At 48.6% G+C, this 16,037-nt stretch overlaps 1 protein-coding gene across 1 annotated transcript in view; it reads left to right on the top strand.

The window, feature by feature from the left end:
- The window catches only part of AMFR (autocrine motility factor receptor), a 1,604,297-nt gene that overhangs the window by 425,417 nt on the left and 1,162,843 nt on the right, over positions 1-16,037 (top strand). The gene's annotated exons all lie outside the window — the stretch shown is intronic.

Below are 16,037 nucleotides of genomic sequence, written 5' to 3'. Positions count from 1 at the left end.
CCAGAGGTCAGATCCCTCAACCTTCACGCTTGGCTTCTGAAAGGTTGAGGTATAAGGATTGGGACCTCCCTGAAGACGTGATGGAGGTGTTGCTTTCGGCCACACCGCCGGCAACAAAGTCCCTGTACCGTTGCTGTTGGAGAAAGTTTTGCGACTGGTGCAGGGTTCAGAATGTGGATCCTTTTTCATCTGACATTCCTGTCGTTCTGTCTTTTTTGGTTTCTTTGGCCCACAAGGGCCTGCAAGTGGGGGTACCATTAAAGGTTACCTGGCGGTGCTGTCTATATTTAAGCGCTCGTCTGAGGAGTGTTGTCATTTTAAAATCCCTTTAATTTCTCAGTTTCTGAAAGGGCTCACTAATGGGTTCCCTCCGTCAACTTTCCAGGTGCCCGGTTGGGATCTGAACCTTGTTCTCAAGTTTCTAATGGGTGCTCCCTTTGAGCCTTTGCATTCTTGTCCTTTGAGACTGTTAACACTTAAAACTGTGTTTTTAGTTGCAGTCACTTCCGCTAGCAGAGTGAGTGAGTTAGACACTTTCAGTTAAGCCACCCTTCACTGTTTCATAAGGACGGGGTTGTCCTTAGAGTTCGTCCTTCCTTTCTTCCTAAGGTGGTGTCGGAATTTCATTTAAGCCATAAGATTATTCTTCTGCCATTTTAGCCTCCTCCACATCCTGGTAAGGAAGAGGAGAGGCTCCATAGGCTGGATCCTAGGAGAGCTTTAAGCTTCTACATTTCACGCATGTCCCGGGTCGGAGTGGACGATCAACTCTTGATTGGTTACGCTGGAAGGCGTTTGGGACAAGCTGTTACTAAGCAGACTTTGTCTCGATGGATCATCTTGGCAATTTCCGAATGTTACCGCTTGGCGGGTAAGGACCCTCCGGTAGGCTTACGGGCCCATTCTACCAGGGGTATGGCTGCCTCTGCTGCCCTGCAGAGGGGTGTTCCTATTCGTAACATCTGTGATGCAGCCACCTGGGCTTCGGTCCATACTTTTGTACGTCACTATTCCCTCGATTCTATCCGGGTGCAGGATCTGGCCTTTGGCAAGGCGGTTCTTTACTCTGCAATTTGATTGGGCATTCTAAATTTGTATATTCTAAATTATTTTCCCTCCTCCTTATGTTGGTACTGTTTTGGGAGTCTGTCATAGATATGGAATACGTCGGAGGACCCAATCCCCTCGAAGAACAAGTTACTTTCTTACCTGGTAATGTTCTTTCGATGGGATGGTCCGAGGACGTATTCCATATCGCACCCTCCCTGCCTACCCCGCTACAGAATTTCTTATGCGATTGCAGTTTACGTTTCCGCAAGGCTTTCTGTGGTCATACTGGCAGATGATTGGTGCCTTACGTTCTGGGGAAAAAACTACAACTGAGGCTACGGGCGTCGTGCGTCCTACTTATAACATCTGGTGACGTCGGCCGTCAGAGGAGGTCCTCGAGGACAGCATATTGACGGTCATCATCGCAGGGTGCAGACGCCGAAAGATTTTCCGAAGCAGCACAGCTGTGGTGATTACTGTCATAGATATGGAATACGTCGTCGGACCATCCCATCGAAAGAACGTTACCAGGTAAGAAAGTAACTTGTTCTTCTAATGTACGAAGTGAGCCTGCTAAGTATGCAGCATTAATGGCACCTGATGATTCAACCCTTACGCCGGTGGCTGGAGAGTCACCATCCATTGCTACCATAGTGCCTCAGTCCTTGCTGCGACCTTCTGAACAAACGGCTGACAGTGGGAACATTGATCTGGTAACCAGAATGAGTGACAGAATGTTAGAGCACAGCAGTGCCCGGATGGGGCCAATTATGCCTCTGAATGGGGCACCCATGGCAGTTGGTGAGGTGCCTCCATGGCCGGCTGCCATTGTGGGCATTTTGGACCCGTTTCCCACCCTGTGCGGCCTTGCGTGGCACATTTACATCGTTCTTGCCAAACATGACAAAGGCGTTACGAGAGTCAGTAAGGGTGGGCCCCAACTGGAAGCGGTTCAGGTACCTGAGAGGAACCAGGGTTGAATAAAAGAGGTGGTGCACATGTGCTGTTTGGGAAACCCTTCCACTCTTATGAAAGACATGGTCGGGTACAAGTCTTCAACAAGAAGCCAAGAAACTCCCTTTGAAGTTTATCTCGACTGTCAGACATCAACGTCTAAAATTGGCAATCTGAACCCAGAACTAACTAATATAACTACCGAAGCGGATGATGAGGTATTTTGTGTGTCTGAAGTAGAGGAATGCAACTTTTGCAATCCTCTACGTAACACCTGGCCCTCTGGTGCTGAGCTGGGTGGTAACATCTCCCCTGATCAGCTAAGAATGGACCCCCTGAGGGTTGACAGGCGTAACTCCTTAGAGGTGGTGAATAAATTACTGCACAACCTGACACAGATCAATAAAGTACGTAACTTAAAACACCAGTTAAGTACTCCTGACGAAACAGGTTCTGGTGAAATCTGCAAACTTAAGAGGAACAACTGACAACTTGAAAACGCCACACCAGACATCTGGGTGAGTGTGAAGTACAAACTGAGGCGGATCGAAAGTAATCCATCACACGATATCACTTGCTCACAGCATAACTCTAGAAAAAGCCGTGTGCGGGGGCATGGCTCGGAGCTGCCGCAATTGGTATGTCTCCTTAGGAGCTCTTGATCTGCGCGGCGCTCTGTGCAGAATATCACCGGAACCGAACCCCGTTTATACCTGCAAATTGAAGACAAGCAGGGGGACCCCCTCTGCTGACGTCGCTCAAATTTGGACCTGATCCGTGGTCATATCTCAGCGATGCGGTCCGAATTCCCGGCCGGGACCCACGCGGCTACAAGATGGCAGACGCCACTGCACACCACATATGCCAGCCTTGAGGGGGAGGTGCAGACGAGCTAAAGCAGCCTCTGCCGCCGGACCAAATTGGCTCGTGCACCCGCACCCACTGCCTCGGATGCTCTGGGGCCCCTTCTGCCTCCCACCCAAGTGCAGAACTGAGCGTTCCGGACTGCGCAGCCTGGACCATCCCAAGCTTATCAGTGGCACTGGGGAGCCCGGCGGGAGGCCGTGCGGCATCTTGGGGCCTCGCTGTGGGTGATCTGCACGCGGGAGGCCGGTGGCGCCTGGCCGGGGCTCCTCTCTTCCTCCTCTCCTGCCGGCGTGCGCGGACCACCCGCCTGCGACAAAGCGGCAACCCCCGGCATCCCCGCCGAGTGTCCCCTAAAAGGTGGAATGCAGCATTCAGAACCTGCTGAGGGCTCTGCATGGGGGCTGACCCATCCAGTCATTATCCAGGATCTCCCACGGCTCATCAGCGGCCTGGCGGTCACCGGGGGACTGCGGTGCTCTGATTCTTGCTTTTGGCACCTCGGAGCGGGAGTGAGCCATCAGCCTGTGCATGCAGTGGCCGTCTGCAGCGCAGCCCCCATCAACTCTCCAGCCTGCACCGCCTGGTGCCTCGGAGCCACAACATTAGCGTCGTACTGCCTCCGGAGGCCTGGGCTGGAGCGCGGTCTCCCACCATCATCTGCAGCGTGGCCCCGCTGGCCCTTCTGCCCACGGATCTAGGCAGCTTGCGTTCTGCGGGCGAACACCTGCACCCGCTTGGAGGGGCTGGAACCCGTGGATTTGCATCACCCGGCGTGAGGTGAGGAGTCAGGGGGTGGGGGGAGCCCTGCCTCGGCATATACGAAATGCAGGCTTGCCTCCCGCATCAGCCCCGGGCCCTGCCCCCCTCCGCCTCACATATTAATCCGGCTATTCCACCCAGACTACCACGGCGGAGGGCCCGGACCCCTCCTCTCACGGGCTTCACCCACGGCCACCCTTCACTCATCAAGGGAAGATGTAAAGGCCTTATTCATCAAGGGGCATCATGGCATAAGTCTTTCTGTGAACTCAGCCCTCAAATCCGTGATTTCGCCCGCACTCTGGTCTTCTCATCAGCAGACTTTCCTCAGTCACTGAGCCTCCCCCACCTAGAGGGGCTCCTGCGGCACGCAACAAGACGAAAGCGTGAGAACTGGTGACACCCTCCAACCTCAAGGCTAAAAGCACTGTCAGCCAATCCACGCTCCTGCATACTCCCTTGCCAAGCTCAGCTCACTGTACCACTGCAGGGGGAGCCAAGGCTCAGAAGGTGGGGTGCCAGCACAGACTCCGGCAGACCTCATTCAGGGTAAGCGCCAGTGGCACCTTGCATCCCGCATAGCTAAAGCATCAAGAAGAAGTGAATGGCAAAAAGCAGGAAAACATCTAGACAAACAGACATCGCCGCTTTGATGAGCAGCACCCCTGCGGAAAGGTCCAGGAGAGGGAACCTGCCAGAGGACCCAACCACCAGCACTACCCATAGCTCAGCTTCCCACAATTCGTCACAGATGGTCATAAAAGCCTAACTCCAAGACTTGCTATCCGCACTAACGAAAGAAATTCAGAAAAGCAAGGAAGAGGTCACGAAAAAGATCAACTCCCTCGACAAAAGAGTGGTAGCCGTGGAACACTGAGCTGCTGAAATCGAAACTGAGATCTGTGGCCAAAGATTTGAATGCGAGCAAGGCCGGGACAGAATCTCCGCCCTAGAAGTGAGGTGCGACCTCCTGGAAGCAAAGCAGGAGGATGCAGAGAACCGGTCCCGACGGAATAATATCTGCCTGCGGGGGATTCCATCTTCAATCCCAGACGCAGATCTAAAGAGCTATATGTCGGACCTGCTCAGATTCATAATTACCCATCCCGACAAATCGCCACTGGAATTTGACTGTGTCCACAGAACGACACGAATGTAGGCATCGGCTCTCCCCCCGGACATTCTGGTGAGAGTACACTTTTTTCAAGTCAAGGAGGAAATCATGCGAGGGGCAAGACAAATGCACCAAATCACCTTCCAAGGATCCACAATTTCTCTCTACCAGGACTTGGCGAACTCTACTCTCCAAAAACGAAAAGCTTTGAGAGCATTCACGGAATGACTGCGTGAAAGAAAGATCCCATATCACTGGGGCTTCCCGACTTGCGTGAGATTCACATGGGAGGGGGCTCAGAGGCAAGTTCAGTCACCGAAGGAGGTGGACAAATTTATGGGCATCGGCGGGGGAGAGGAAGAATTAGAATCTGAGGGAGTAAGCCGTGCAGCCCCCAGAAAACAGTCTGAATCAACCTGGACAAAAGTCAGTAGAAGGCGCAGGCTCTGAGGTCCTCCCCGGAAAGATTCCAACCCAGGATGATCAGTAGTTATAACGTTTGCCAGTTAAGTTCCGTGGGCTCCACGATATCCACAAATTCCAATTAGGGGGCCAGGGGAGGTGAGCGGTGACCTTCCCAGAACCAGCGATCGAAGGCAATCCGAATTCTTAGCTAAAGAAGCCTACCCGTAAAGTTGTAGTGCGGGAGAAATGTTCTAGCTCAATCTTATCTTATTTGGTTTCGACGGCCCAGTTGGCCAATATCTGGTGCACACGCGCCACCAGCTTCCCATTGGCAGTAGGATGAGGTTTTCCCTACTGAGCCAGGAAGGGGGGCGGGGGTGGGAGAGGGATAAGAAGGGACAAGTTCACCTCACTGAGAGACTGGACACACTTGGTCCATCCTCTCAGCCGACTTCACAACATGTCACATCGACTGTGCTACGCCAATACAGTAGTTTCGCCCCGCACTCGAAGGAGCCAGAATCGGCAGTGGACAAAAATCACACCATAGCCAACATCAAAGATTGATGGGATGGCTGACACAAATGAAGTGGTAATCCTTTCCTGGAATGTCCAGGGCTTGAATTCCCCAAGGAAGCGCAGATCAGTGGAACACAGGTTGGGACAACTAGCCGGAGATGATATCCTACTCCAGGAAACCCACTTATTGCAGGCAGATGAACACCCGGTCAGATTCAGCAGATATAAAAAAAGCTTATTTCGCCACGTCCGGAGAGAAGAAAAGAGGGATGGCAATACTGCTGAGTGACAGGGTCCCCCTGTCAAAGATCACGGTGAGAAGACACCCGGGAGGCCGCTTCCTTCTACTCAAGGGGCTATTCGAGGAACTGCCTATTACTATTGTCACAATCTATGGCCCCAACACGTCCCAAAGCAAGTTCATTTCCAAATTAATCCCGATCATCTTAGCCTTTCAGGAGGGGCACCTGATCATGGGCTGGGACTTCAATATTTCGCCAAACCCCCAAGTGGACCAAACTCTGCCGCCCACAAATGCAGACTTCGCACAAGCACTATCCCTGGCAAAGCTGCTCAGGGAAACTGAATCGGTCGATGACTGGAGGTTATTCAACAGAACATCAAGGGACTATACCCACTACTCCTGTGCACACAAAGGGTTTTCAAGAATAGACCTATTACTAATCTCCGGGGTCCTGTACCCGTGTTGAAATAAAACCGAGATCCACACATGCATGATCTCTGATCACGCCCCAGTAACCGCAAATCTCAGCATATCTTGTCAAAAGCACCCCGCTCAGAGACATTGGAAACTAAACGACTCCCTACTGCTAGACAAGTGCATCAGACAGGAAATTTGCAAAACTATAACCAACTACTTCAGGGAGGACACGACCGATGCTTCCCCTATCAACATTATATGGGATGCTATGAAAGCAGTGGTTAGAGGATCCCTGATCAGCACAGGGGCAGGACAGAGGCGGATCTCGAACATTGCCGCAGATAAACTGGAGGAAAAGGTAAAGCACTGGGATGCGGAGCTGAAATCCTGAAGTTCTAGGAAAACCGAGAGGACCCTGAGGAAAGCCAAAATAGCACTAGAAATGCACTGGGCCGATCGGACAGCCACATCACTAGCATATATGACACAGTTCCATTATATCAAAGGGAATAAAGCGAACTGTGTGCTAGCACAGAAATTGAAAAAGGTCCATAGTAGGAATAACATCCTTAAACTCGTGGGAGCTGATGACAAGGTTCACTTCTCAGAGGCAGACAAAAATCAGAGAACTGGTGCGACATCACAAAGCTATGTCAGGGCAGCCCACATCGCTGGACGGCCTCCCAGAGTTCCTGGAGCCCATCGGCCTCGAATCAATGCCCAATTAGCATCCCTAGAATCCCCCATCACTACTGAGAAAACCATCGAGGCCATTAAATCCCTCAAGAACACTGCATCGGGCCCAGACGGTTTAACCCCAAACTTTTATCAAAAATACGCGACCATACTAGCACCGCATATGTCAGCCCTGTTTAATTCTTTCCTGTCATCCAAATCGTTCACTAAATCAATGGCAGAGTCGTTCACAGTGCTGCTACATAAAGCTGGGAAAGACCCCGAGTCGGCCGCATCTTACCGACTGATCACATTACTGAACAACGATGGGAAAATCTTTGCAAAGATCCTAGCACGCAAACTGGGGCGACTCTCCCGAGCCTGATAGATCCGGACCAAACAGGTTTCATCCCAGGGAGGGGGACCTACGACAATATACGGCGTACGATTGACCTTATTGAAAGCACACATAGGCTGGGTGTGGGAATTGCAGTCATATCCCTGGATGCGCATAAAGCATTCGATCTGGTGGAATTGGGGTATATTCGGAGTATGTTAGAGCACTACGGCTTCGGCCCCAATTTCACAACTTGAGTAATGGCCAATTATCAGACACCCTCCACACAACTACGGGTCAACAGCACCAGGTCTGAGGCAATACACATAACTAGGGGCACTAGGCAGGGTTGCCCACTCTCGCCTCTGATTTTCGCTCTATCCATGGAGCCTTTTGCGGCAAGAATTAGGCAGAACCTGAGGATAAAGGGGATCATGATGGGAAACCACAAATACAAAGTCACTTTATGTCCTAGTAACAGCAACGGACCTGGCGGCATCTCTGGGGCCCCTTTGGGAGGAAATTAATGAATTCGGAGCTATCTTCGGGTTCATGGTTAATATAGATAAATTCTCTGCCCTAGCAATTAACCTCCCCAAGCAAGAAAGAATCAGCCTTAACCCCCTAATGCCAATCCCATGGAGGAAAGGGTCAATCGACTACCTTGGGGTACGAATCACTGAAGACCCATCACGCTTGTACTCCAGCAACTTCCCGCAGCTAATTAACGAATTCCACAGGGACCTAAAGTGATGGAAGGCCCAGGAAATGTCGTGGTTCAGGCGGATTACAGCCATAAAAATGAATATAATCCCCAGGTGGCTGTATCACTGCACAGCTCTACCGACTCATATCCCGGGTCCCGTTATGGCCTCCCTGCAAAAGAAGATACAAGAATTCGTCTGGGTGGGGTGTGGGGAGCCCCGAATCGGGAGGAGAATCATGATGCATAGTAAAACACAGGGGAGGGCTGGGAGTACCTGATGTAGCTAGGTATGGCCTTGCGGCGCAACTATCACACGCATACACCTGGGTTCAAACGGTGAATCAGCCGATGTGGAACCAGCTAGAGGAGGCCTGGTGCCCGGTCGCCCCATCGGAGCTCCCACATCTGCCAAACCTAAAACCCCAAGTGAACAGTGGTCCCCTGTCCGCAACAAACACAACTGTCTGCAGTTGGAAAGCTGTAGCCCGGAAATGGGGCGTCCGGGGTTCACTGGGCCCCCTCACCCCCATTTGGAACAACCCGAATTCTCACCAGGCAACCCTCCGCTTGGTTTCGAACCTTGGAGATAGGGAGGACTATTAAAAACGAGGGACTTCCTGGAAGAGGGAATCCCCATATCGTTCGCGAGATGCAAGGTGAAATTCGGAGTGGGCGAGCGGGAAAGATTCCACTATGCCCAAATTCGGCACTGGTTGTCCCACAGAGGAGTTAGGGAAAAAAGCACTAGAGAACTGACGGTGCTAGAACTCTCTCTAACATCCCCTGCGGCGAGAGGTAGAACCTTTGCTCTCTATCGACTCTTGGACAGGTCAGACCCCTCTAAAAAAAAAGGTACATGGTTGAATGGGAGAAAGACCTGGGCCCGGAAATAGATGTGGAGGAGTGGGAGAAAATCTGGACGAGATTGCATAAAAGGACCCAGTGCATCACGCAAATAGGTGGAGTGGGGGCTACAAACTTTGCTATAGGTACTACGTCACTCCAGCCCACCTAAACAAGGCCAACCCGGACATCCCCGTGACCTGCTGGCGAGGATGCCCCACCCTCGGCACCCTATTTCACATGGTCTGGGCCTCCCTGAAAGCAGAGGCATATTGCAAAGGGGTAATGAACCATATCAAGGAAATTACCGGATTATCCATCCCCTGGGACCCTGGCATAGTCCTCTTGGACAAAACCGAGGGAGGGGCGCTCCCGATCTCGGCCCCTATCCCTCGCCTGTGCACACACCTCCTTCTGGCAGCAAAAATTGGGATGGCCTGGCCATGGAAAAACGCAGACGGCCACTCGGTAGCACTATGGTGTGTTAGGCAGAATCCTGTGCAGTTCCCTTAGGGAACACTGCAAAAAGATTAAGACCACAGGAGTAAGCAGTAAACCCAATTGGTAGCAGTCTGTACCACCCAGATTTACCTGGTAGCTGTGGCTGAGCAGTCAGACTTCTCTGAAGAAGAGTAGGGCAGTATATAGAGTATACACAATAGGGCCCAAAACACAGTAGAGCAAACAAACACTGACCAGAGTTTTGTATCACAAGTATATAATTATTTATTTAACACACACTTTAAGAAATACACTAGCACTATATAGCAAAGCAAGTCCAAACACAATCAACAAAAGTATACACACCTCCCTTAATAATTATCAGACAAGTCTAAGTTAAAACACCACTTATTTGCAAAACAGAGATGAGCGCGTAACCTAGATGGCACTCCAATAATTCGGTTAAAGGGAGAGAAAAAGGCAGGGCATAGAAATAAAACAGGTCCCAACACTTTTAGGAGTTCTCAGCAAGGGAATCAAGGCAGTATACACTGTAGAGCCAAGGTTCATAGGCCAGGCCCACTTTAAATGGAGCAAAGCGAAATGTGCCCAGGATCACACGGTTTAAAATGCACTAAAAGTCTTTGCAGAATTTTCAAAAGAGGTTGGGGTGATTCAAGAAGAAAAGTTAGAAGGACTGGGGCCAACCCAGTTGGAAAGCCAAGGATTTAAGGGTCACCTTGGGCAAACCGAAGAAAGGGAGGCCAGGCAGAACACTACCTTAAAGAGAGAGGAAGCTCCAGCGGTGGCAGTTGTTCCTGGCAGTGGTTGCAGTTCGTTGTTTCGACCAGGGGGAAGAGAGGATCTCGTTGAGGAGGAAACGTGGCGTCGATGCACTGCACAGGGATGAAACCAGCCGTGGAGTTCGTCGGTAAAAGGTGCGTTCCTTTTATTCGCGGTCAAAGTGGTGAAGCTTGGCTATCCGGCCGCTGGGGTGCTTAGCACGGGCGATTCGACCAAGAGACGTCTTTGGAAGGGCGAAAGGGGTGAACTGGTTGATCCCACCAGCTCAAAGGAAGAAGACTCGTCCAGCAGAAGATCTTCTCTTGTCATCGGGAAAGTGGTGAGGTTGTTGCAGCAGGGCTCCACCGGTGATGTCGTGGTTGCAGATGGCTCAGCTTCTCCCCTCTTAAGATTCTTTAGGTCCTGCGGCGACTTCTGAAGTTCCAGTCCCCAAAGCCCTGCTCTTATGCAGAAAAACCCCCATTCAACAGCCTAGCTGTCACTCGCACATGCTAAGTGGTGAGCCGGGCGGCTCACCACTGGGCCAATCAGAATAGAGTGCGACTTGAGTTGCCAAGGCAACGCAGTCCAGGGTGCCTATTGCCCCTCCCACACATCCTCTGGACCCCAGACAGAGTGGCACCATTTGGAGGGATTCTGTAGAGAAGCCCGCCAAAATAGTGGAACAAAGGGCTCGACTTGGGTTAGATTTACAGAGACAGACACAAATGCCATTTTAAAACCGAGTTCTGGCGAAAAGACCCAACCAGTGATTTAATATTAAATAAACCGGCAGTATCTTTAACATTGCACCAAAAAGTGGTGCGTTTAAAATTAATGGGAAAATCCCATAGGAAATATTCCGGTGGAATATTTTGAGTGATAACCACTGCCACTAGCCAGAAACTTGACAAGGGGGGACTGGACAGTGCCCCCTTGAAAACAGACCCAGGGGCAATCTAATTAACACCTCCAGTACTTCCACAATATGATGGTTTGTACTGGTTCTGTTCACACATTTGGACTAATAAAGCCAATGGTGACTTTACATGCCCTGGGAGACAGTAGTCAGTCCCAGGGTATGGAGTCTATGTTTGGGGGTCACTGACACCCCTGTGTTACTACACTGAGGGTGCTGTGTAACACAATACAAAAACAGATGATACCCTAAAAGACCCCATAGCCCATAAACACATACAAAGTCAAAGACATACCTCAAATCATGCCTAAGAGTGGGAGGAATATAGTCTCACTCTTAGCAGGAGAAAAAAACAAACCCCACAAAATGCAGCAAAGCTGCTGGGGGGGACTCACTAGGTTTGGGAAATTAGCCTTAAAAGAGAATTCTCCCTAACAGGTTGGTCCAAATGCGGGGACATAGCCGTCGCTGAAAAGGTTGCGGCGATCCTGTCAGGTTTCCTGAACAAAGCTTTAAACAACTGGGCTCCATTTATGGACTACGCAGTAAGGTACCCGCCTCTCACTAGAAGACATCCACTGACCAGATGGCTACAAGGCAGCACGCTCTATTAAGCTAAAGAAGTAGGAAGGGAGAACCCAGGGCATGGGGCCTGTCCCTGGCAATGGGAAAATGTGAAACGGCATGGACATGGACAAATAAGAACAGCGTCCCAGCCATCAAGACAAACTTATCCCTTGGCGCAAACTACATTACTGTGTTGGCACTATCAATGAAAATTGCAATGTTGTCGATGTTGTGTGTACTTGTAAAACCCAATAAAATGTTATGAAAAAAAAAAAACCCATGTGCCAGGATGGGTGAGCAGAGTGTGGGAGCACGGTCAGTAAGGAAGATCATCTATCTGGGGGCAAGTGGCGAATCAGAGTCCTCAGGAAGTGCAACCTCTGATTCCTCATTTATGGAACGTCCGTTTCCTAAAGTTAAGAGGGCTGAGGAGTGTAATTTTAAGAGTGTCTAAGCAAAAACCAAAGAAAACAGCTCCACAAATCCACACATAGTTGTTGGTGATTATGTACCTGTAAGTGAGTTACAATCTTTCCTGATTTACTCGACGTCAATCTCGCTTGTGCCATTTACTAAACTGTATGAAACTATTAACGATAACATGAAGGACCTGGCGACTTTAGTCGCATTAATGAACTCTAAGCTTCAACAACTTGAGGACTCATTCAACTGGAGTAAATGTGATCAAAACGAGTGCATTAAGAAGCTTGATTTTTCTCTCAAGTCTTTAACCGAGCAAACCCGAAACAACATTCTGGAAAAGTTTGCTTAAGTGGCCAAAGAGGCTCTGTCTCTAGTTAACAACGAAAAATCAGACCCAAGAAAGATAACCACCTTCGAACTGGCATTGTGTATTTGTAAACAAAATGAGGGAGTAGCATCTACGCAATGCTCTCAAGTAAAAACATCATCTGGTGAGTCACGACTAGCAGTGCTCCGCCTAAACGACTCACACCAAAACAATTCTTTGAATGACAACGACTTGAGATCTAACCATCACGAAGATCAGAATGGGCTATCAGAAACCACTCCTGGGATTAACATGGAACCAGAAAAAAGTAGCACGAAAGTTCCCTTGGACGACTTAACTGACCCTGGCCTGTCATGTAACTCGTCAACGAATGACATTGTTGAAATCTCATTTAATACGGCCTTTCAACAGTCTCGAAGCATGGCCAACTTGGCCCAACTTAATGTCCAAGTTCCAATGTCCTCAGGTGTTCAAAATTCTGGTCTTGGCGTTAATATGACTGACGTAACCATTCATGAAGGCCCAACGTGTAACGCTCCCTGGGTCTTTCCAATTTTTAACGGAGTTGTGCACGCCTCTATGAAGGGCTCGGAAGCGAAATTCTCCCACCTCGGATCACACTTAAGAAACCCAAAAATCAAATTGGGAAGAAGACTTAACTGGGCAATTGCGCGAGAAAATTCCTGCGCAACATAAACTTTGCATGTAATGACAAATAACAATGAATGCACCCAGTCAAGGTCATTAAATGCCTTGAAAACGCAAAAAACTGATTTAGAACCAAAGAAGGATCGGGTGAGCGAGCCTGGGGGTATTGATGACATTTCGGCTGACCTATTAAACATGTCAAAGTACGAAGATGTTGTGGTTGATGAGTCGCAGTCTACTGTTAAACCAATTTGTGAAAGTGATGCAGTAGCAGAGCAAAATCAATTGGGAGGCGGGTGAGTTAGCGAACAAAAGTCTAGGGGAAACTGTGAGTGTCTTGGTTCCCCCTTACCATGGAAGACTGTGTACCATTGTACCATCAGTATGCGTCGTATCGCTGTAAGAAATGGGACCTCTGAGTCCGATATTCTTTACGCTACATGATAAGATAGATGCTGAGATGCAGATTGCAAATGCAGCAAGAAAAGGACACTGGCACAAACTGCAGGCCGGTAGGTCCTAGCCCTCACTCTGAAGATGGCAAACGCAACATCTATCAGGACAGGGTCGCAGGAACGTTGGTTGATGACCGGAAACTGTCCATTAAAAAAAAATGTTGGAAGAATGACACAAACAACCGATATAACAATACAAACAACGAGCATGGCCCCACAAAGATTAACAAGTGCCCTACTCATAAGCTTATGATAGAACGTGTGGACAACAGCGATGACCTCATTCTGAATCGTGACAGAGTGATGAAACTACTTCACTATGTCCCAAGTCTACGAGCTATTGGATCTGACGATGTGAAGATAGTTGAGTTTCCTGATGAAGAATGGAACAACGACAAAGTTCTGTTACACTTTGTGTCGAACATCATTGTAAACACTATTTTGGTGGCAAGTGCTGTGCTTCTGTCTCTGGACTTTGACCTGTATAAACAATTGGACTCCACCTCTAAAGTGCTTACGGCAACGCTAAACCCTGGTCAAGCGTGTAAGTCGGCCTTGCACATGACGAAAGAGTAACTGGGGAACCATGTCAGTTTCAAAAGCCTCCATCCAGTTTGATCAGACGCCATCTCACGATTTGAAGGGACAACAAATGAAAAATCTTGGAGTGAGTGAAATGAAGGACTCCAGCAAGAGTGAAGTTTAGTTTGCCCCTGAGCAACCAAATCCTAAGGATATCTCCAAGGATCAAATTAGAATAACAGTAGAAGGTACGAACTCCACAAATCAATTAGATGGAAAGTAACACCAGACGGACAACACGCCCTATCTGATCCAGGTTGGATCCTGGAATACAAAGGGATTCGTGCATTTGTTTAAATTCCAATTGGTTAGATGGTTTGGCGATAGTGTGCCTGCAGGAAACATGGTTATGTCAACTGCTGATTGTTGTCTATTACAAACTTTTTTATTTAATCCGGCCTTAAAGAAAGAAAAAAGGTCGCCCAATGGCTGGTTTAGTAACCTTAATCGGCAGAAAATACGGTTTTCGTATCATTGAAACTAAAAACCACTCTCCATTTATTCAAGTGACCTCTGTAGGAAAGCCTGGCGTTTTCAGCACCTTCACGGATCAATTGACGATTGTCAACCTGTACTGTAATCAAAGTGTATATGGGCAAGCAGATTTTCTTAGATCAAGTAACCACAATTTTGAATTCCTTACAGGAAGCTTCTAAGCGTACTCGCTTAATTGTGTGTGGAGATCTAAATATTGAGTGTGTTAATAATACTCTAGGCCTAGCGACCAAACTGGCTAAAGAATGGTGTTCAGAGATGGATTTAAAAAAGTTGCATATGCTAATCGGAAACACTTTGGCGACATACCAGCTGCAGCGACATGGAGACGATTAGAGCGTAAATCAACGATAGATTACTTATTTGTCTCGAACGATGTCCGTACTAGAGTGAAAAACATGAAGGTGGGTCAAATGGCCAACTGTGACCACGACATGCTACGAATAGAACTGATGGTTCGCGATGTCTTGGAAACTACTATATGGAACCCCACAAAGTTTCAGTGGAATTGAACAGAGTAAGACTAAGATTGAATGAACAAGCAGTTTCTCAGATTTCAAACCAGTTTTGCATGGAGAGCCCAACTGTTGAGTATTGTCATCTCTTAACTCGGTTTAAGGCAAAAAAAAAAAGCTGGCTCAAGACATCCAGACTTTGTCTATAGACAGAGCTTCGATCTTAAAATACTAAAAAGGAAGCGATTGATGCGCCGGAAAATCCGTTATACATCAGGTCTAAATGTACAAGCTTGCACAATCAAAAAAATGCTGAATCAATGCTTGACAGCTTACGAAATAAAGTCTGGTGAATTTTGGCGGCTAATCAATAATACACATGCACCGCAAACGGCACTACAAAGCAGCTTGGTGACTGAGGCTGAGTGGATTTCACATTTTACTGAGCTATACAGTAAATTGAATCCTCTTGTACATCGCCCTCAGCCGGATTAATGCGCTGGGAGCTAACCTTCTCAAAGATGACATTGAGTTTGATCAACAAAGCAAAAGGATCCAGAACCCCTGGTCCTGATGGGCTAACAAACTATACTATAAAACAATACCCTGAAATCCTGGCCGAGGTCGGTTTATCATTATTTGAAAGGATCAATTGTCAATGCTGTATGCCCAAATCTTGGAAAAGTGCGGTAATTGTTCCAATCTTTAAAAAAGTAAATAGAGCCTGCCCCAAACATTACCGCCCAGTAGCTTTATTAGACGTTTTGGGAAAGATCTATGCAACTTTGCTACAGCGCAAGCTGGTCGACCAGATGACAAAAACCAATCACGTGGACAAGCGGGATTTGTAAAGAACGTTGGATGTGCGTTAAACCTCCTTCTGTTAAATTGGATTAAGATGGAGGCTCTGAGAACCAACACAAAGGTCTATCTCGCATTCACTGACTTTTCCTATGCGTTTGACAGCATTATCCGTGATATACTATGGCACAAATTGAGGTCCTGGGGTTGTCCAGCTAGTTTGTTGGTGGCAATCGGAGAGTTACATACG

The sequence above is a fragment of the Ambystoma mexicanum genome, chromosome 1q, assembly GCF_040938575.1.
Source record: "Ambystoma mexicanum isolate Mex_15411 chromosome 1q, UKY_AmexF1_1, whole genome shotgun sequence".
Lineage (NCBI taxonomy): Eukaryota > Metazoa > Chordata > Amphibia > Caudata > Ambystomatidae > Ambystoma > Ambystoma mexicanum.
This window is presented reverse-complemented; position numbering and strand designations above follow the sequence as displayed.